We start from the raw sequence: 22,302 nt of genomic DNA, 5'->3' as shown, positions 1-22,302 counted from the left end.
TGTCTATGATTTAGTAGACAAGTCCAAGAGAACTGTCCAAGGCAAACTGAATTCACATGACATGATCTGGGTAATATAGCTAGGAATCTTTTATTGAGACCTGTAAACTATCTACTAATGGAATATTGTATATTGCAGGGGCTAAGAAGGATGAATCTATTTCAGGTGAAGATTTAAAGAAGGGACGGGAATGAGCATAATCAGGATTATCCCTAAGGATCTCTCATTCATTTTGCAGCTGGTGTCTGGAGGGTTTGGTAAGCAAGCATGTCTACATTAGGATTCACTTTCAGAACACTGTTTTTAATGTAATTGACATAATTTCCATGAGTCAGTATGAGGACTAAGAATATCTAATGTAGGAACACAAAGTAGAGATGCATTCCATTAGCATGACTGGTCAGTCTTCATTAAGGATGAAAATTTCCATGATGTTAAATCATTAGGCAGAATTTCCCAGAGTAGCAGGCTACTGAATTTTCTTCCCTACTGAAAATGTGTAGGGCATTTGACCTTCACTGAGTATGTTATAACGCTAACTTCCCTGATGAATGTGATTAACTACTTCTGTGTAAATTTGTTAAGGCTTAATCAGCCATTTAGTGAGCATCTTTCTTTTGATTTTTGGAAATTTGGATGATATTTTATTGAAGTTAATTGATTTCTCTGTGTCTCACCTGTAAAAATAAGGAGGAAATGGGTTGATGATGCAAAGTTCTTTCTCTTAAAGTATATAACTCTATTTAATTAACTTAGGTAAAATTACTTAAATTCTACTTAACTAATAACTATGTGATCATCAACAACTCAACTTGCATTAAATATATGTATTAAAGTTTGAGTCCTGATCTCTTCTGTAAACCTATAGTAGCTTAGCAATTACATTTATCAGTTTTTTAAAGTATTTTTGGGATCTATTTTTCTAGAAACCCCTGGGGGAAGGGGAAGCTAAGAATTCTCATTATCTCCTTACTTATCTTGGGTTTCAATTTCTTATTAAACATGTTTGTTCTAGCTTTCCCAATCCAAAGATCATTTTCCTTGGCATCAAAGGAAGCAAAAGAATAAAGTAACATACAAATTGAATAATTTTGAATTCTTTCTATTCTCCGTTATTATGATCACATATACAGACCTGTTCCTTTGATTTTTCTGGCTTTAGCCTAGCTATAAAAATGTTTTCAGTCATTCTTCAGGTTACTCTCTTCTCTCTTAGAGAATTGAAAATAAAAGAAGAAATTATCATTAAGTTGAGTCAGTAATTTTCTAAGTGCTCTGCTATTGGTCAAAAGAGAACTCTGCTGTATGTATAGATACCTGAAGTATCCAGTCATTAGCATAACATGACTTCATGTTAAGTTTGAGACTATTTTGAAATTACTAATATATTTCCTCGAATGTGATACAAGTTGTTTTCAGCACGATCCCATGACAGTATTGTTTTGGTTTTTGCCTTTGATGTTCTTTATCCAAATTTTGGGCACCCTGCATATACTGTCATAAATATATAATGCTATTCTGCTCACCTTCTAATTTATTTTGCTTCTTTTGAATGTTTTAGCTTTCCATAAATATATTAAATTCATGAGTCCAATTCCACTAAATCATAGTGAAACCCTTCACAACCTGGTCCCTTCCCGCCTTTCCAGTGTTCTTACATATTAATCCCACTCCACATATTGTCTAATCTAACTACACTAATCTTGCTACTGTTCCATGCATAGAACTCTCTGTCTCCTGACTGTGGATTACATTGATTGTCTTCTAGTTTTCCTAAATTCCTTTATGAGTCAATTCAAATGTCAACCTCTGCTGAAGTTCTTCCTCTACCCCACCTAGTTTTTTCCTCAAAATCTTGGAGAATTGGCATCTATTTTATACTGTGTATAACATATATTTCAGGCATGCATTGGTGCATGGACATCTAGAGACATGAGTTTTAAGAAAGATTTTATTTGTTTTGAATTTTACAATTTTCCCTCTAATCTTGCTTCCCTCCCCCCAATAGAAGGTAGTCTGCTAGTCTTTACATTGTTTCCATGATATGCATTGATCTAATTTGGATGTGATGAGAGAGAAATCATATCCTTAAGGAAGAAACATAAAGTATAAGAGATGGCAAAATTACGTAATAAGATAATTTTTTTTTAAAAAATTAAAGGTACTGGTTTTTGGTCTTTGTTCAAACTCCACAGTTCTTTCTCTGGGTAAAGATGGTATTCTCCATGGAATTAACAAGTCCATTAAGGTTGACCATCACCTCCATGTTGCTGTTAGGATGTCCAATGTTCTTCATGTCCTTCTCATCTCATAGAGCCATGAGTTTTAATTTTGAATAAAGGACATTATTATTTGTAAACTACTAGTCCATCATTTTTTATGTTCTTATATGCTATTTTTCTAGCAGTAAATATATGTGGATGAGTTTTCTTTCCTTTTAGCATAAAAGTTTAAAGCTTTCCTGATTAGACTGAGGAAATATAGAACTATCAATTTTATTTTAGTCCTCATTATGTATACTCCATCCCTGGCAAAGATCTTTGTTTTTATCAGAATTTCATGTATGGTTTAAAAGTTCAAATTCTATTCTCAGACACCATCTTATTAATCACTTGTTCACTCATAATGGCTAACTAATATGATATTTAAGGCTTGAAAAGTTCTTCACATCCATGATCTCACTTGATAATTACAACAGTACTGTGAAACAGGGATTCAAGTTATTTTCATTTTATAGGTAAGAAAACTGAAGCTCAGTGATGTCTAGGGTATAGAGCTAGTGAGTATCAAAAGTGAGATTCCAACCTGGTTTCACCTGATTCCAAATTGAATAACACTTGCAACTGAGAAAATTCACAATATTTCAAAAATAAAGTTGTGCTGTGAAGGTATAAAATCTGTGATCCAAAAATCTAGGATCAATAGCTAAAAGCGACCTCAGAGATAATTCAGTACAATTCCTTCATTTTACAGATGAGGAAACTGGGACTTAGGAATATAAGTTTACTTGATCAGTGTAACAAAGATAATTACTGGCAGAGCTGGTATAATTGCAATCATACAGTTCTGTGAAGATAAATGTAGAGAGAGATGTTCAGTTAGATACTTATGTGGTTTTTATACTTCCAGGTTACTGGAATATTAATTCACAGATTATTTAATTATGTCTTAGGGCACCAAAGACAGTAGTTCAAGTACTAAAGAATGCTAGATCAGAAAAGAAATATTTTCATATATATGAAAGCTGAGGCTAAAGAAGAGTCTGTGGCAAATGGGGTTAAGCATTTGTAATGGAATTCATATCTATCAGTTTTCTACTGACCCTCTACCATCTCCATGAAGTTAACTTCTTTATATAAAAGACAAGAAAGCTTAGGTTCAAGATGCATTGATACTGATCCAGCTTCCAGTCATCTAAGGGCATTTAAAGGCCCATCCATGTGAAAAAGGGCCTTTAGATTTAGTGGAGGTCCCATAGTCAACTACACTCTGCCTTGATGATTAGTCACACTTTTGTATAGAGGAAAAGCATAAGGGGCAAGTCTACTTGAGTGGAATGTCTTGAATCTCCTTATTGAGTATGATTTGTATACAATAGTTAAGTAAATACTTTTTATTAATTATTGAATGGCCTAGTAATGTCTCATTTCATTAAAAATATTATACCTAAACTGCCAAGGAACCAGCCTGAATCTGATCCAAATTACAAAAACATTTACCACACTTACAAAAACTTTTGATTTTATCAAAACTAATATCTGAGACACATGTTATAATGGAAAGAGAACTAGGAGTTCAAAAGCCTGGTGTCAAGATTTGACTCTTCCATTTACTAGCTATGTGAAAAGGAACAAATTATAATAGTTTTACCATTGATCATTTAGTGATAATTTTGCTGTTAATCAATCAATTATTAAGTATGCCAGGAATTGGATGAGATAGTGAGCATACAAACAACAGAAGAAAGATAGTCTCTGCCTTCACTAAACTTATAGTCTAGAAGGAGAAAGACAAAACAGATAAATATAAGAATATACAAAATAGATACAAGATGATTTTTGGAGAAAAGAACTAATAGCATGGAGTTCAAAAAAGGAAAAAAATACTCAAGAAAAACCCAACTCATCCTGTAGAATATGGTATTTAAACTGAACCATAAGGAAGATTATGGAGTTCAAGAGATGGAGATATGGAGGGGGTATATTCCAGACATGAAGGATAGCCAGTGTTAAGTCATGGTGTGATGAGATGGAGCATCAGATGTAAGGACAAAACAATAAACTGCTTATGTCTTAAAATCTAAAGACAGTGATTTTTAAAAAGCAGTTGCATTTTGAATGTTAAGTATAATTAGAACCTAGAAAGTTTGAATTGATAATCTATACAATAAGGTAGTGTTTTAAACTTGATCAAGTTAATTCTTTACCATTAAAAAAATAAATTTGAGCTGAGTAATAGAATTCTTAGGAATAATTAGTTGGCATATGAGATAGGATTCTGGGCCTGGAATCAGGAAGACAATTTCCTGAGTTCATATCTAACCTTAGTCATTTACTTGCTGTGTAACCATGGACAAATCACTTAACTCTGTTTGCCTCTGTAAAATGAACTGAAGAAGGAAATATCAAACCACTCCAGTATATTAGCTAAGAAAAGCCCACGTGGGATTACAACTTGGACACAATTGAACCACCACAACAAATATTTAGTATATCTTAGACTGATAATGTTACTATGCCTCCTTACTTCTCCAAATCCAATTCAACCTCCTCATTGACTCATATAATTAGAGTTGTCCCATCAGGTTTATGAAACAAAGATGATACAGGATTAACTTAATTAAGGGGTTTGGGTCAGAACTTTCCCAATTATACAATCCTAGGAGGTTGTTAAGGATTTCCCAAACCCAAGGCTATAAAAGGAACAGATTAGCTCCACTGTGAGACCCGGATTCCACACCTAGAACAGGGGCTGAAGTTGATAGAGTTTAGAAGAGTAGCTGTTTTAAGGAGGCCTATACCAACTCAGATAAACAGGCCAAAAACCAAGGCAGAGCTCTGTCCTCAAGGAAGATTGACATTCCCTGTATGTGCATGTCACAGGGAAGACCAAAGGTTCCTGATCAGAAACACCCTGTTGAGAGCATCCTGAGGAGCAATTAGACTCAAGTACTCTGATCAGGGATGTCCCAGGGAGAAGAGAAGACTTCTGAAGAGTTTTGAGTAGGGATACAAGGTCTATTGACTCATTTAGATACTATAAGGGAGATAAAATTCAATAGTTAGAAGCTCAAAAAAATCAGACTGGAAATAGAAATAAAGAGAAGGAAACTAAATTCAAAAAATAAATATTGGGTTAAGTGATACCAAAAAAATTCCATAAAAAGAGTAGTGTCTCACTGGGGTAGTGATGATGGAAGGTTTAAGAATCTAAGACTAGAAAAAAGAAAATTAAGTTATCAGTTAAAGATTAAAAAAAGAATGTAGTAATTTAGAATATAAGTTGAACAATACTACAAAATTAATAGAATTCCTGAAAATTAGAATGGAATAAAAAAACTCATTAAAGAAATATTAGAATTAAATGAACTGACAGACAGAAATGTTACAAAAAGTTAAAAATACAAAAATATACATCAAAAACAATTGACATGGAAAACAGCTTGAAAGGTAATTTAAACAACCTCAGAATCCTTCATAACTATAACTAAACAAAAATCTAGATTCTATATTTAAAGAAATCATAAAGGAAAATTTCTCACATCTTTTAGAACCAGCAGGACACATGAAAAATAGAAAGAATGTTCTATTTGTTCTGGATGGGGGGAGCAACCCTGCAAATAGCTAAATTCTAGAATTTCTACATTATAGAAAAAAAAATACAAGTGTGAGAAAGAGTATTTTTAAGTTGCAAATTTCCAGATGCAAAAGACTTAGTATAGGAACTACAAAAAGAAGAGAAAATCTTGGATTATGATAATGCAAAATTAAAAAATAAAGACCTAAAACCAATGAGAACTGAACAATTAACAATAATAACTGAACCTGAACAAATGAATATAATTCTACAGGCACTTTTTTTTTTCATTAACAGAATAGTAGCCTTTAAAATACTGATAAAAAGATCAGAGGTAAGTATATATATCTTTTGATACATACATTTGAAAATTTGAAAAGGTTCAAATGGTGTTGAAGTGCTGACAATTTATTAATAAGGGACTTGGTGAAGAGAGAAAGAGAAAAGTGTCTTTCAGAATCAAAATGTCTTCAATGGTAACAGAGAAATTTATGTGAGAGCAACTCAAGGTTTGACTGTGGCTGTGTTCTGTTTGGTTTATTCTTTTATTTGGCTTTCTATCAAAACAGAGGCAGGACAAAAACAAAATCTTTCAGAATCTGATGAACACTTTATAAAAATTATCTCTTATGTATCTCTTTCCTTTAATCATAATTCCTCATACTGAAAATGACTAATCTGTAAATATGTTTGTCAAAAATATGTATGAAAAATGTTAAACTTACTATTTGCCACTGAGAGGAGAAGGGTGGGAAGCAAGGATGGAAGGAAATTTTGTAATTTTAAAATATACATATGCTTATGAACGAATGATTAAAAAAGATAAAATAGATGAACTTTTGGAAAAAAATAAAAACAAACAAAAAACTAGAGCTAGGATCTGCTTTAATTAGAGAAATATCAGAAATATTTTGAATAAAATCAAAGTATAGTAAAGATGTACATTGTCCCCACCATTACTTGATGTATCAACAAATATTTTAAAAAGACCTACCATATTCCAGGAATGGTTCTACGCACTGGGAATATAAGCTTAAAGAATGAAAGAATCTTTATTCACAAGGAGCTAACAATCTAATTCCTCTTGACTTCCCAAGTATATATAGATATAATTATAATATAGATATAAAATTAACCAATATTAATATAAATACAATAGTTAAATAATTAGCAATTTAAAAGGGAGGAACTAAAACCTGGGAGGAATGAGGAAAGACTTCATGAAGAATACCTAAGCAGTATCTTAAATAAGACAAAGTACTCTGTGAGGTATTTACAGAATGTGTTATAAGGATGACCATTGCAGGTGTGTGAAGGAGAGAGAGAGAAAGTAGTCTGGCTTGATTGTAGATTGTGGAGATTTGGGAGTGTGGTTATGTCTAATGAGATTAGAAAGACAAATTGGAGTCAGGTTGTGTAAAACTTTAAAAGAACAGAGGAGTATAGAAATACTAGCAGTAGTGACAAGAGTAGAAAAAGAAATTGAGAGAATAAACATAGGCAAAGTGGAAAAATAATTTTTCTGCAGGTGACATGATGACTTACTTAGCAAATCAACTAAGAAATTAATTAAAATATTTTTAGTAAAGCAAAAAAATTAGTCAAAAATAAAAAATATTATTGTTCTTTATGTATATTACCAAGTATATTACCTGAAAAAAATAGAAAAATAATTTTTTTCAAAGAATATAAATGTATATATACATAGAAATAGAAATAGAAATATTTGGGAGTTCAACTACCAAGACAGCTACCAAAAATGATATGAATACAAATACAGAATCCTGTTTATAGAAAAAAAATGTAGAGCAAATAATTGAAGATTAACTACTCATAAATATAAATATAATCAAAATGACAATATTTTATAATGTATAGATTTATTATCATATCAATCAAGGTATCAAAGCATTATTTTATGGAAACTATGAAGAAAATAATAAAATGTCAGGAACTTCATATGAAAAATGGTGGGGGAAAAAGCAAAAAGATTAGATTGACTAGATATAGACAGAAATTACCTTAGTGATACAGTGTTAAACTCCTAAACCCTATTTCAATAAAGACTCACTAACAAACATTCTAGCAAAATTATAAGAAATTTGGTCAACATCAACCACCATCTAAAAAATATTACTGTGTTCTTGATACCCCTTCCTCCCATTTGTGACTTCTTCTAAAAAGAACTTCCATTGTAGGGAAGAATCTGAATCAGTCATTCTTCATTCTTTTAGATTTTGCTACCAGAGTTTGTTCCCCCATCTATATTATATCTCTCTATTTAATGATTTATCTTGCCTCATTATAAGCCCCTTGAGGTCAAAGATCCTTTTTGCTTATATTTGTAGCCCCAAACCTTAGCATAGAATATGACTCATAATAAGTACTTAACAAATGCTGCTGCTCCAGCTCATAATAATAAGAAAAAAAGACAATTTAGAAAAACTCTGAGGTTCTTCTTACACTAATCAGACTGGGAAAGAACAGGAAAATGATAACTATTAGAAACACTTGGAGAAGAAATATACCTTAATGCACTATTGTGAGGGCATTTAGGTGGCAAAGTGGATAGATCATTGGCCCTAGAGTTAGGAAGACCTGAGTTCAAATTCGATTTCAGATACTTAATACTTGCCTGATCTTGGGCAAGTCACTTAACCCTATTGTCTTGAACCCCCCCCCCAAAAAAAAACGCTGCACAATTGGTGAAGTTATGAATAAGTCCAATCATTCTGGAAAGCAATATTCAAAAAGGCACTAACCTGCCCATACTCTTAGCATCAGTAGTAGGGTTATACTCAATTTTTAAATGTGTGAAAGGACCTAATGTACAAAATTTTTAAAAGTATTTTTTATCAGAGCAAAAAACTAGATACCACATGAATGACCACTGCTGGGTTGGACAAATTATGCATATGAAATACAACTTCAATAAGAAAGAGACTGATTCAGAGAAAACTGGACTTTATAACCTGAAACAGAGTGATATGAGAAAGATCTGGAGAACAATTTATACAGTTACTAAAACACTTCAAAGTATAACAACCATAAAAGACAAGAATTATGATTAATTCAATGACAAATTATGGCTCCAGAAGACTTATGATACATTATACTTTCTACCTTCTAGAAGAAAGATAATGAACTAGAGATGCATTATGAGTTGTAATTTTCAGTTTATAGACATTGTGTAGATGTCTTATTCATAGCTAAATATATTTGTTTAGAAGGAAAGCATTTATTTTTATTCTTTTGGGGGAAGGAGAGTTAGATTTGGCAGGATAGTGAGAGTCATACAAAGAAAGAAAGAAAGCAATGTAATAAATTCTTTAAGCTTTAGAAGAGATCAGAAAGAAGCTAAAAAGAAGATAAAACAAGTAATGGTGAAACTAGCATGTAAAATTTGAATTGCATGAAAACTAAAACAAGTTGTATATAGTGAACAAAAGACCATATTATATAACAAGTTTAAAGTTTTGTGTATTTTTATGTATTTTATGTACTTTGTGTGCTTAGGCTGAAACATTTCCTTGACTATGCCTTTCATTAGATACATTAGGTATGATAAGAGGTATGATTTCCTGAAATGCAATGGAGCTCTCATGGTCTACATATGTCTCATTTCTTATCATACTCCCATCTTTTGAGAAAGGAAGTAAATCTTCTTTCAAATCACCTTCAACTGAGTTAGGATTTGGAAATTATCTGTGTTTCCCACTGACTCTATATAAAAAGTTTATGATTTCATTAGCAATTTATGTCATACATAGAAAATTTTGTCATGTGAAACTCTTTCCCTTTTCCTGAGAACCTGATTAATCTCTCCTGGAAATAAATAGTTGTGCTATTTTTCTATGGGATGAAGGATCAAAAATATGAGTAGTTTTCAAAATAAGAATTACAAATTACAGATGGATGCTTCAAATAACTAAAATTAAGAGACACTTACATTGAGATAATTCCAGGGTTCATTCTCACACCATGCAAATTGGGAAAGAGGGGAGAAAAAGATAGGAACTATCAAGGTATGAGGGGTTGTGGATGAGAAAACAAGCAAATGGATACACTATTGGTAGAACTTTGAATTGTTTGGAATCATACAAGAAAAGTGACTAAATAATTCATAATCATTTGCAATCCCACATGAATGAATGTTCTCAGTTTCAGGTTTTGATTGCTTGTGGCCACTCCTAGGTATACCCCCAAGGAGAGAAGGGGAGGTATAAGAAAGGGGATGGAGGGAGGAAAGAAGAGACAGAAAGTAAAAGAACTGGTTAAAAAATACATGTTTATTAATCTAGAAATTGCTGAAAAACTAGGGGAAATCTATATGAACAAGTTAAAAGCAAAATAGGTAGAACCAAACGAACAATGTACACAATGATTCAAGAAATAATAATGAAAAGATCACTAAAAGGAAACAACTATGGATAATGGAAAAACCAATGAAGGTTCCAGAGAAGAAGTAATATAGTATGGTATTGGGGAAAGAAAATTAACTTTTGATTCAAAGGACCTGGCTTTAAATGCTGCCTGTGATGCTTTCAACTCCTCTAAAATGAAAGGCTTGTGAGCAGTTGGGTGTCACAGTGAATAGAGCACAGCTCTGGAATCAGGAGGATCTGAGTTCAAATCCAACCTTAGACACTTAATAATTACCTATCTGTTTGACCTTGGGCAAGACATTTAACCCCTTTGACTTGCAAAAACAAAAACAAACAAAAAAATAAATAAAATGAAAGGCTTGGTCTAGATTGGCATTTAAGGTCTCTTTCAGCTCTGGATCTATGATCCTAATTCTAAAGGAAACATACCTTATTTCTCCATATATAAGATTTACTTTAACTTTGGGGTCTGAAATTTGGGAAAAAAATGTATTACATAAAGTTATTGCACTCAAAGTTTTATTCATTATAAAATTCATACAACTCCTTATCATTGTCAAAACTCTTATCAATTAGCTCATCCTCATCTGTGTTAGATGATGAATCACTGTTTTAGGAGAGGCTCTGCCTGCTCTCCTGCCCTTGCTCTGGTCTATGGTTGACCAGAAGCACTCCCTGGGCAAGTCTGGTGCATGGACAAATGCTTAGTCCTTTCCATTTCATGAACCCGAAGCACCAATTGTGTCCTTTGAAACCAGTCACTTCTTTTTCATCAGAAATTCAAGAGCCTCTTGTTGAACCATCTTTGTGGACACAGGAATTCCAGTGGTCCTTTGCTCTTCAATCCATAGCTTCAATCCTTTCTCTAACTCAGGCAGTTTTGTTGACTTGCCTCTCATGGTCTTCTTCTGCCATGGCATTTTCAGTACGGTTTCTTTTTTCGCATAGTCTAGGATTGTTTTCCTCATTTGGAGGAGGACCAAACTGATATTCAGCAGTGTGATTTTGCAAAATGGATCACTTTGAACTTGAATTCAGCACTGTATGAAAATCTTTTCTGAGTCATTTCTAGGCAGAATGTGGCAAAATATAACCTAATATACTGGTAATAAATGCGAGACAATGAGTACAAAGACAACAAGAAAAAAAAAAGTGAGAAATGCAAGTAAAAAAATCTACAACTCTATAGGATACTCCAGTTTTTAGATCCCAAAGTTTTCAAAAAAGGCTATGTCTTATACATGGGGAAATATGATACTCCTCTCTCATTGCAAAGTGCTGGGAGAATTAGAACAGAATATTGTAGGCACTGCCTTTCAAGACTTTTTAGCAAGTGGTTTTGTTTTCATTTGTCATAAAAGAGGATATGCTCTTGGGAGATGAGGATAAATGCCAGTGATGAAATGATAAAAGATATAAAAAATGGATTAAGAATAAATATAGTGACTTGATATCACGTGGTGGTCTTATTAAAAATATATTTCATAGATGATCTTCTTTAAACATCAATTTCATTCTTCAATGACTTGTAACAAATATAATTAAGTAAATATAAACAGAAAATATGTTAGCCATCTCTTTATTTCTGCCTTATTCTATAGTAGTCCACCTCTCCTTCAAGAGGCAAGCCCATGTTATATGTGAAATAACATTAAAAAGAGACTTTATTGATATAATTAAAAAGTGATCAGGATAGATACATCTGATACATATTCTCTGGCATACAGAGCTTGCTTTCATTTACTTCCACTGTACCATGGAATAAAATAACATGTTTCATCTCTACACACATAACAGAGAATTGTGTCTTCTCCACTCCACTGTGAAGCATTCACTATGCTTGAATTTAAAGAGTCAATTATTTTTCTTTAAGTTTAGCTCAAAGAATATGTGTGATCCCAGTTTGTTCTACATAGGCCTGGGTATCTATTTATCTTTTATTCAAATGAATTGGTTTGTTCTCAGGCTCAGTTCTTTTCCATAACCAAGGGAAGCAGAAACAGCAGTGAGTTTGGGTTTATTTTTAATATATAATCCTTTATTTTCATTTGAAAGAAAATGGATCATGCTATTTCTCACATCTTGAGGACAGTTAAGTTAGAGAAGAAAGGATTACACACAAAAATCATAGATGTTCTTATCATTTACGAATAGAGGAATTGATGTGGCGTGCATTCTGTCTTTCTCTGATTTCTATTAAATTCATTCAGAATGGGATTCAGTGAACTGGATTTTATTTCAGCTAGAGATGTAAACCGTGGTGGCATCAGAATCTTATGAAAATGCCTGCATATACTGATAAGCAATTATCACTGGGGTAAAAGGAAAAAAAGATAAAGACTGGACCTATCAGAGGCCAAAGACATTAAGATTTATTTTCACTGTTATTTGGACAGCTTTGCTACCCATGCAAAGTTACTTCTGGAGGAAAGAAACAAAAAAGAAAAGCCATGGGGAATTATATTTCTTGGAAACATTTATCTATCAAAACAAGGATCTCTGAAGTTAAATTGAAATTTGTTCACAAAATAAGTTTTAAATAGAAATGAAGCCACAGAAAATACAGTCACATACACAGACACACACACACACACACACAAACACACACACAGACACACAGACATACAACACACAACACACAATACACACACACACACACACAGATCCTTACCCAGAGGGGGAAAACCAGAAACAAAAAACAATAGCCTACAGCCTAGAAGCAAGAGAAATGGAATATGAAGAGATTGCATTTACAGTTGATTTGAGATTAAAAAGAGTTGTACAACTTGTATTCAGCTACTGAGAATAAACTGGAAAATTTATAGAATTGCATAAAGTCATGAAAAATAGAACATAAGTTCAACTCCAGGAACTCAGTGAAACCTTTTATTGGGGAGACTTTAAGTCACCTATGAAATTCAATTTTAATAATGAATTTGAAGAGGATGCATATTAATTCAGAACAACCTCTTATTCATGGTCTGCATATTTTGCTTCCTCTCTCTAGCTGAAGATCCTGCAGTGATTCACAAAGGATTTATAAGCATTATTAAGATGTGACTATGCTTTGAACTTCGTATCAGTATACCTTGGATGAAATGGGAAATGATCAAGAAGAAGCTTATGAAGGTTTCCTGCAAGAAAAAGAAATACTATAAAGGTATCTGAAACTTCAGCTTCAAAGATGTCATAGGATTACAGAATCTTGGGGTCACAAGGGGTCTCAGAGACAAAAAATTTCAACATGCATGAGAAAAAGATTCCTCTTGTCAACATTTGGGACACATAGCCTTCCAAATAATTGCTTTAACGACCTTTAGTGAGGAGGAACTCATTTCCTTAGGAGGTAGCTTGTTCTAATTTGAGATAACTATGAAGTCTTTTTTTTCTTATGTCCCTTCTAAATCATTCTGAAACTTCTACCCATTGCTCCAAAGCCTTCCTTTGGGGTCAGAAACAATAAATTAAATACCTCTCCCACATGATCATTCTTTAAATTCTTATATGATCATAAATTAAGATCTGGAAAGGTTTCAAGGTCATCAAGTTCAACCCTTTGGCCCAAGGGAACACAGCTAGGATATAGTTGAAGTGAATTTTGAAATCTAAGACTTCCTCATTTCTGTATAGTGTCTTTTTTACTACTCAAGTTGTTTAAATTCTTTTGGTTCCAGGACCCATTTATATTATGAAAATTATTGAGACTTTCCCAAAGAGATTTTGTTTATATGGGTTATATCTATCAAAATCTAGTATATTACAAAATAAAGCAATGGATAAAATCCTGGACTCAGGATCAAAATAGCTCTAAATTCAAATCCAGTCTTGGAAATTTATGATCTATGTGACTCTAGGCAAATCACAACCACTCTGTGCTTCAGGTTCCACATGTGTAAAAGGGTTGTTGTAAGGATAAAACAAGATAATATTAACAAAATACTTTTGCAAACCTTAAAATGACACATACATTCTAGCTAGTATTGTTGTTAGTAAAACAGAGAAGTTTCATGAAAGTAGTTTTGATGTCACAGGGCATCTTCATTTAGGGGTCCCTGAACTATACTTTAAGAACCAATATGCTATACCATCATGACCTTAAAGATAACCATAATAACCAGAACTAAGATTTAGTGATGAAAGGAAATTTCAGTTATCTATCCAAATCTTTCATTTTACAGTTGAGAAAATTGAGACCCTGAGAAATGTTATGACTTGTGCAAGATCACATGGCTAGTAAGTTAAATAGATAGGATTTGAACTCAGGTTCTCTGAATCCAAATTTGGTATTCTTTCTATTGCATCATGCTGCCTCCTATGTTCACCCTAAGCAGTGCAAATAAACATTTAACATCAATTTTCCTGAGGAAAAAATGTATAGACGATATCCTTTTAAATTCATTTTTCACCACAAACATTTTTATAACACTTTCTTAAATTTAGACAAACAACAAAACAATAAATCAAGCCCTGATTTGTAGGGTTTGCCAATTTCTGAGGAGTAAATGTTTATATTGATAATTTCACAATCTGCTGGCATAAGCTGTTTCCAGCACAGCACTGTTCTTAAACTTTCATTCTCCAGTTTCTTCAGATGATCTTTATATGATATAATCTTAAAGTTCTTCACACTTTGAGTGCTTTCAAATTTATCAATATCCTTCCAAAAATATGGTTCCAAGAAATGAATGTAATACTTCAGATGTCATCTAATTGGACTAGTCACCACTAGTCTTGAAGGTTTTTAACCCTAAGACCTATTCTCAGATTAATATTTTAAATGAATAAAAGAAAATACCTAGGGCTTCAAAGGAAATTAGTTGCATTAAAATCATTAAGTAAGTTATAGAATTTTAGAACAGACTGAAAATGAGTTCAGAAGAAAGTGAAAGGTTTCCTGAACTCAGGAGCAGGTGATTAACCATAATTCAACTTTACTCCAATGTTCAACATGTAGAAATATTAGTTTAATGATGGCAATGAATTCCACAACCCATTACAAGGGGAAAAAGGATAATTCAGAACAGATTGGATTTTATACATATATATATTTATAAATATATATTCATAGTGGAATTATTGTTTGATACTTTTTTAAGGTTTGGAAAGAAATTATTCAATGGCTAACAAATATCTGTTTCTCTCACTATCCCTATATTACCCAATCCTGTCCATAAAGGAGCAAATTAATTCCAATGCATATCTTTTGTTCTCTTATCATTATTCTCCTCAACCTTATCCCACCCATGTCTTCACTATGACTCTGCCCACTTCCTCTCAGCTTGCTGGAATTCTCATTCCAAAGAGAAATAAATTTCCTTCATTTTAGATTTTTCCCAGATGACACTGCCTCTCCTGGTCATCCTTAGGCTTACCATTCATCATTCACACCCTGTGATATCCTGGTTCTACAATTCACTTCCTTAAAATTTTTCAACTGATCCAAATCTTGTGTATTCTCCCCTCAGCCTTTGCTTTTTTTTAACTCAAAGAGTACTGGCTTATCATTCATCATTTTTTTCTGATCTTTAAAAAAATAAACAAATAAAAACCTTAATTAGGCTCTACATCTCAAGTTATCATCCTCCCTTTTAACATATCTGGCAGATGTTTAAACTCAGTCTAATTTTCTTACACCTACTAGAATCTCTTTGAATTATTTCCTTCATTGTCTATGCTCACCAGGAATGCAAAGTCATCTGAAACACAACATTCCCACCAAAACAAACAAAAACCCAACATAATGGAAGAGATCAGCTGATACCTCAATAACTTTATTTGAGCAAAGGTCAAATATTGGTTTGTGAACTGGATGGAATTATTCTGTTGCTCCAACTCAATTAAGTGTTTTATCAAGAGTTGAAGGAAACACATCTCATCTTGGAATTAGAGAGGTGTCTTACTAGTGATTATTATTATTATTATTATTCAGTTTTTGAGGACCACTGCAATGTTTAGTGATTGTTAACTTTCTAAAAAATTTGAATGCTTTTACTGTGAGCCCAAACAGCATGGTGGAAACTGATTTAGTTATAAAGCCCAGAATTCTTGACATACTTATTAGGCCAGAAATATTATTCAAGTTAAAAAAAGAAAGGGATGCCAACTAAGTACAAGACAGGGCATGAATTCAGATGTAAGTCATAAGTCCTGTGTGACTTATTTACATCAACAACTGCTCCCTATGCATCCGGGGCAGGGGTGGGGGGCTTGGGTATCATTGGGCACACTCTGAATTCATAAGGATATTTACACTTATGCAGTTCACACTCATGCTTGGCAGATAACAGAATATATTTTCTGCTCAGGTGTCACTTACTAAGCATTAGTTGCGAGTTAAAAAAAATCAGCACCAGATTTATTACAAAGAACATTAGGTCTCAACTGCTAAAAACTATAGGGGATTCATTTCCAACAAGGGATTGAGAACATGTTTATCTATTTATATGCCTCTGTTGTTCTCTTTATCAAAAAAAATATTGTGAAGTCCTTTTAGGATAGCTCATCCCAAGAGCATTTATGTATTAAACTGAAAGATAATTAATTTGTTGAAATTTTGTTGATGAACTATTTTATCCATCAATGATATTTGTAACTATATACTTCTCATCTAACATCATAGTCTGGCCTTGAATATGAAAATGGAAATGGCACTAAAGAAAACCAAGGTGGAAAAGATAATCCATCCATTGGACCATCTGATTTAATACACTCCAGTAGCTTCCTATGCCCTCTAGCATAAAATATGAACTTCTCTGTTGAACTTTTAAAGCCCTTTACAACTTGATTACAACCTAACATCCAGGAAAAGGTTCATGCATGTAGAGTAACTTGAAGGAAGTGAAAGATTCAGCATGGCTAATACAAATGTTCACTGGACATCATTCCCCTTTTGATTTTCCAAACTGACCTCTCTCATACCCAACATTGTACCTTTCATCTTTGTATATTTTTAGTAGCCATTCTTATAGTTAATCCACTCCATGGAATACACTCCTGAATCATTCACTTCTGTCAAGGTACTCTAGGCATGAACCTATTCCTGAAATTCCCAACTATTAGTTCCTTTCCTCTCTTAGAAACTTGTAGTTAACAATTTTGCATTTATTTATATTTGAAACACACATATGTATATGTACTTATATACATATACATATGCACATATCTGGATTTGCTGCCTCTGTCATAACAATGTAAGATTCTTATCAAGAGGGATTGCTTCATTCTTTGAATCAGTATCCCAGGGCCTAGTACAGTGTACGTAGTAGGCACACAATAGATGCTTCTTGATAGATTGACAGATTGTATCAAATACGCAAAAGGGAAGAGTATGTAGGAGATAACATAATTTTTGAAGATAGTTTGGATTACAAGCCACTCCCCAGTTGACAAATGGTCAAAGGATATACAAAGGCAATTTTCAGCTGAAGAAATCAAAGCAATCCACAGTAATATGAAAAATTGCTCCAAATTATTACTTATTATAGAAATGTAAATTAAAGCATCTCTGAGGTACTACCTCACACCTCTCAGACTGACCAATATGACCAAAAGGACAATGATCAATATTGGAAGGGATGAGGGAAATCTGGGACACAAGTACATTGTTGGAGGAGTTGTGAACTCATCCAGGCTTTCTGGAGAGCAATTTGGGATAATTCCCAAAGGGCAACAAAAATGTGCATACCCTTTGACCCAGCATTACTACTACTGGGTCTATACCCTGGAGAGATGATGGAAAAGGGTAAAAACATCACTTGTACAAAAATATTTATAGCAGCCCTGTTTGTAGTGGCAAAAAATTGGAAATTAAGTGGATGTCCTTCAACTGAGGAAGGGCTTAGCAAACTGTGATATGTGGATGACATGGAACACTATTTTTCTATTAGAAACCAGGAGGGATGTGAATTCAAGGAAGCCTGGAGGGATTTGCATGATTTGATGCTGAGCAAGATGAGCAGAACTAGAAAAACATTGTACAACCTAACAACAACATTGGGGGTCATCAACCTTGATGGACTTGCTCATCCCTTCAGTGCAACAACCAGGGACAATTTTGGGCTATCTGCAATGAAGAATACCATCTGTATCCAGAGAAAGAATTATGGACTTTGAACAAAGACCAAATTCTATTACCATCAAATTAAGGGAAAAACCTTGTTATCTTATTATGTAATTTTACTATCTCATACTTTATTTTTCTTCCTTAATGATATGATTTCCCTGTCATCACATCCAACTGAGATTAATGTATAACATGGAAGCCGGGAGTCTGAGGGCCTGAAAGCTGCACCTGCCTGATCTAGCCAGATAGCTAGGTAAACTAAGGAGCAGAGGCACTAGGTTTTGTGCTGTCCCTATGGAGCTTGCGGACAGGGCTGGGGGGGAGAGTTCCAATGCAGGAAAGCTGTGGACACCATCACTGGGCTCCTCTGGTCTGAGGAACTCAGAGTCCATGCCTCCATTACAACTGAGACCTCTTTTAGGAACAAACAAATGCAGACTACTTCTGCCTCAGGCCCAGGTGTGTGAGCAGAAGAACCAGTGCAGCTGAGGATGACCTCAGGCCAGGATGAAGAGCATCATTGATTGACGGCAAAAGAATTCAATAGCTCCAGCTCCTCCCTTCAAGTAAAGGGAGAAGGCTTCAATCCAGGTCACAGACACTCCAGAGAAAGCAAACAACATTTCCTCCTGGCCAGCCAGAGAAATTGCACTCAGTGAGTAGAGCCTCTGGTGATCCCAAGCCCCTGTGAACCAACCCCTCCCCAAGTCAAGGTCTTAGCAAAATGAAGAAATGCCAGCAGAAAGGTGGATCCATAGGAAAATTCTTGGAAGGGAAAGACCCTAACTCAGAAAGACATAGAAACTCTGAGGAGAATACGATCTGCTCTTCAACACAGAAAAACTTCCTTGAAGAAATAAGGAAGGAGCTTGAAAATCAACTGAAAAATTTGGGGAAAATAATTAATACCTTGCAACAAGAAAACAAATCCTTGGAAAGTACAACTGGACAAATACAAAAGGAGAATAAATCTCTCAGATCCTCAATTGGGCAAATACAAAAAGAAAAATGAGAATAAATTTCTCAGATCATCAATTGGACAATTACAAAATGAGAATAAATCTCTCACATCATCAATTGGACAAATACAAAATGAGAATAATTTTCTCAGATCCTCAATTGGGCAAATGCCAAAAGAAAATAATTCTCTCAAAACCTCAATTGGGCAAATGGAAAGCTCTTTCAAAAGTAGAATTGACCAATTGGAAAAGGAGTTGCAAAAGGTAAATGAAGAAAACTCCTACCTAAAAAAAAGAGTGGAGTCTGCAGAAACTAATGATTTAATTGACAGCAAGAGCCAGTTAAACAAAATCAAAAAATAGAAAAAATAGAAGAAAATGTAAAATACCTCATCAGCAAAAGCCCTGACCACGAGAATAGATCAAGGAGGGGCACCCTTAGAATTATTGGACTTCCTGAAAACATTGATGAGAAAAAAAGCCTGGACTTAATATTACAGGCTCAAGTGATGGAAAACCTCCCTGATATCATGGAACAGGAGGGCAAAGGAGCTATCGAAAGAATACATGGATCCCCTCCAGAAAAAGATCCCAAAATGAAAACACCAAGGAATGTTGTGGCCAAATTCTGGAACTATCAGGTAAAAAGAGAAAATCCTGCAAGCAGCCAGAAAGAAACAATTTAAATATCTAGGAGCCACAGGAAGGATCATGCAGGACCTGGCTGCATCAACATTAAGGAATCAAAGGGCCTGAAACAAGGTATTTCAAAGAGTAAGGGAGCTTGGAATGCAGACAAGAAACTACTATCCTGGGGCGGCACCGGCCTTGGAGTCAGGAGTACCTGGGTTCAAATCCGACCTCAGAAATTTAATAATTATCTAGCCGTGTGGCCTTGGGCAAGCCACTTAACCCCATTGCTTTGAAAAATTCTGAACAAAACAAAGCAAAACAAAGAAAAAGAATCTACTGTCCAGCAAAGCTGAGCCTTCTCTTCCAGGGAAAAAGATGGACATTTAATGAAATGGAAGAATTCCAAAAATTCCTGATGAGAAGTCCAGAGTAAAATAGAAAATGTGGACATCAAACAGCAGGTTCAAGAGACACATGAAAAGGTTTAAAAAAGGGGGGGGTAATAAAAGGAAAAAAATTGCTGTCCAGTAAGTTGAAACTGGCTATATCCCAGCATGGGGAAAAAGATTCTCATAAATCTTGAAAACTGTAACTCTAACAGAGAGAATATACCTTGCCAGAAATGATGAACCTTCATGATATATCCATGAGACTGCTATCTAATGGTATGTCACTGGCTTTAACAACACTTGGGAGAAAGACTCTAATAACTCTCAAGAATTTTAACTCTATTAGATAGAATATACTGAACTAGAAGTGACAGACACTCAGAAAGAGGAAATCAATGAACTAAACATGCAACTAAAAAATTGAGGGCTTGTGAGAGTTGGGTAGTCCAGTGAATAGAGCACACGCTCTGGAATCAGGAGTGACTGGGTTCAAATCGTCTAACCTTAGACACTTAATAATTACCTATCTGTTTGACCTTGGGCAAGACATTAACCCCTTCTGACTTGCAAAAACTAAAAAAACAAATTAGAGAAAGAACAAATCAAAAATTCCCAATTAAATACCAAATTAGAAATTCTAAAAATTAAAGGAGAAATTAATAAAATCAAAAGCAAAAAAACATTTGAATTAATAAATAAAACCAAAAGTTGGTATTATGAAAAAAACAATAAAATTGATAAAACTCTTGTCAATTTGGTTAAAAAAAAGAAAGAAGAAAACCAAATTGCTAGTATCATAAATGAAAAAGGTGAACTCACCACCAATGAGGAGGAAATTAAAGTAATAATTTGAAATTATTTTGCCCACCTCTATGCCAATAAATTTGATAATCTAAGTGAAATGGATGAAGATTTACAAAAATATGTTGCTCAGGTTAAATGAAGAAGAGATTAAATACCTAAACAACCCTATCTTAGAAAAAGAAATTCAAAAGGACATCATTGAACTTCCTAAGTAAAAATCCTCCAGGGCCTGATGGATTCACAAGTGAATTCTATCAAATATTTAAGGAACAATTGGTTCTAATTCTATATAAACTCTTTGGAAAAATAGGGAAAGATGGAACTCTGCCTAACTCTTTCTATGAAAGCAATATGGTGCTGTTACCTAAACCAGGAAGAGTTCAAACAGAGAAAGAAAATTATAGACTAATTTCCCTGATGAATATAGATGCAAAAATCTTAAATAAAATCTTAGCAAAATGACAACAACAAGTTATCACTAAGATAAGACATTATGATCAAGAAGGATTTATTACAGGAATGCAGGGTTGGTTCAATATTAGGAAAACTGTTAGTATACTCAATTATATCAACAACAAACCTACCAGAACTTATATGATCATATTAATAGATGCTGAAAGAGCTTTTGACAAATTACAGCATGCATTCCTACTGAAAACACTCCAGAGTGTAGGAATAAATGGACTGTTCCTTAGAATAATTAGCAGTATCTATCTGAAACCATCAACAAGCATTATATTCAATGGGGCGAGGATAGAGGCATTCCCAATAAGATCAGGGGTGAAACAAGGGTGCCCATTATCACCACTACTATTCAATATCTTATTAGAAATGTTAGCTTCAACAATTAGAAAAGAAAAAGAAATTGAAGGAATTAGAACTGGGAAGGAAGAGACAAAACTCTCACTCTTTTGCAGATGACATGATGGTCTACCTAGAGAATGCCAAGAAATCATCCAAAAAACTACTGGAAACAATTAGCAATTTTAGCAAAGTCGTAGGTTATAAAATAAACCCTCATAAATCCCCAACTTTTCTATATATGTCTAGCAAGATACAGCAGGAAGAGCTAGAAAGAGAAATCCCATTCAAAGTAACCTCAGACAATATAAAATACCTGGGAGTCTATTTGCTAAGACAGACTCAGAAACTTTTTAAAAACAATTATAAAACACTTCTCATACATATTAAATCAGATTTAAATAACTGGGTAGGGGAGGCTAGGTGGTTAAGTGGATAAAGCAATGGCCCTGGAGTCAGGAGATACCTGAGTT

At 33.9% G+C, this 22,302-nt stretch overlaps 1 protein-coding gene and 1 long non-coding RNA gene across 2 annotated transcripts in view; one reads left to right on the top strand and one right to left on the bottom strand.

Moving 5' to 3' along the window:
• The window catches only part of LOC141500511 (uncharacterized), a 53,458-nt gene extending 53,207 nt beyond the window's left edge, over positions 1 to 251 (top strand). The window contains exon 4 of the long non-coding RNA XR_012471947.1: positions 139 to 251. This is a non-coding gene — a long non-coding RNA (uncharacterized LOC141500511). The remainder of the gene's footprint in view (positions 1 to 138) is intronic.
• Positions 1 to 22,302, bottom strand: part of LINGO2 (leucine rich repeat and Ig domain containing 2) — a 380,445-nt gene that overhangs the window by 53,348 nt on the left and 304,795 nt on the right. The window lies entirely within an intron of this gene.

This window comes from Macrotis lagotis, chromosome X (genome assembly GCF_037893015.1).
Source record: "Macrotis lagotis isolate mMagLag1 chromosome X, bilby.v1.9.chrom.fasta, whole genome shotgun sequence".
Classification (NCBI taxonomy): Eukaryota; Metazoa; Chordata; class Mammalia; order Peramelemorphia; family Peramelidae; genus Macrotis; species Macrotis lagotis.
Note: the sequence above shows the minus strand (reverse complement) of the source record. Positions and strands in the feature narration are given on the sequence as shown.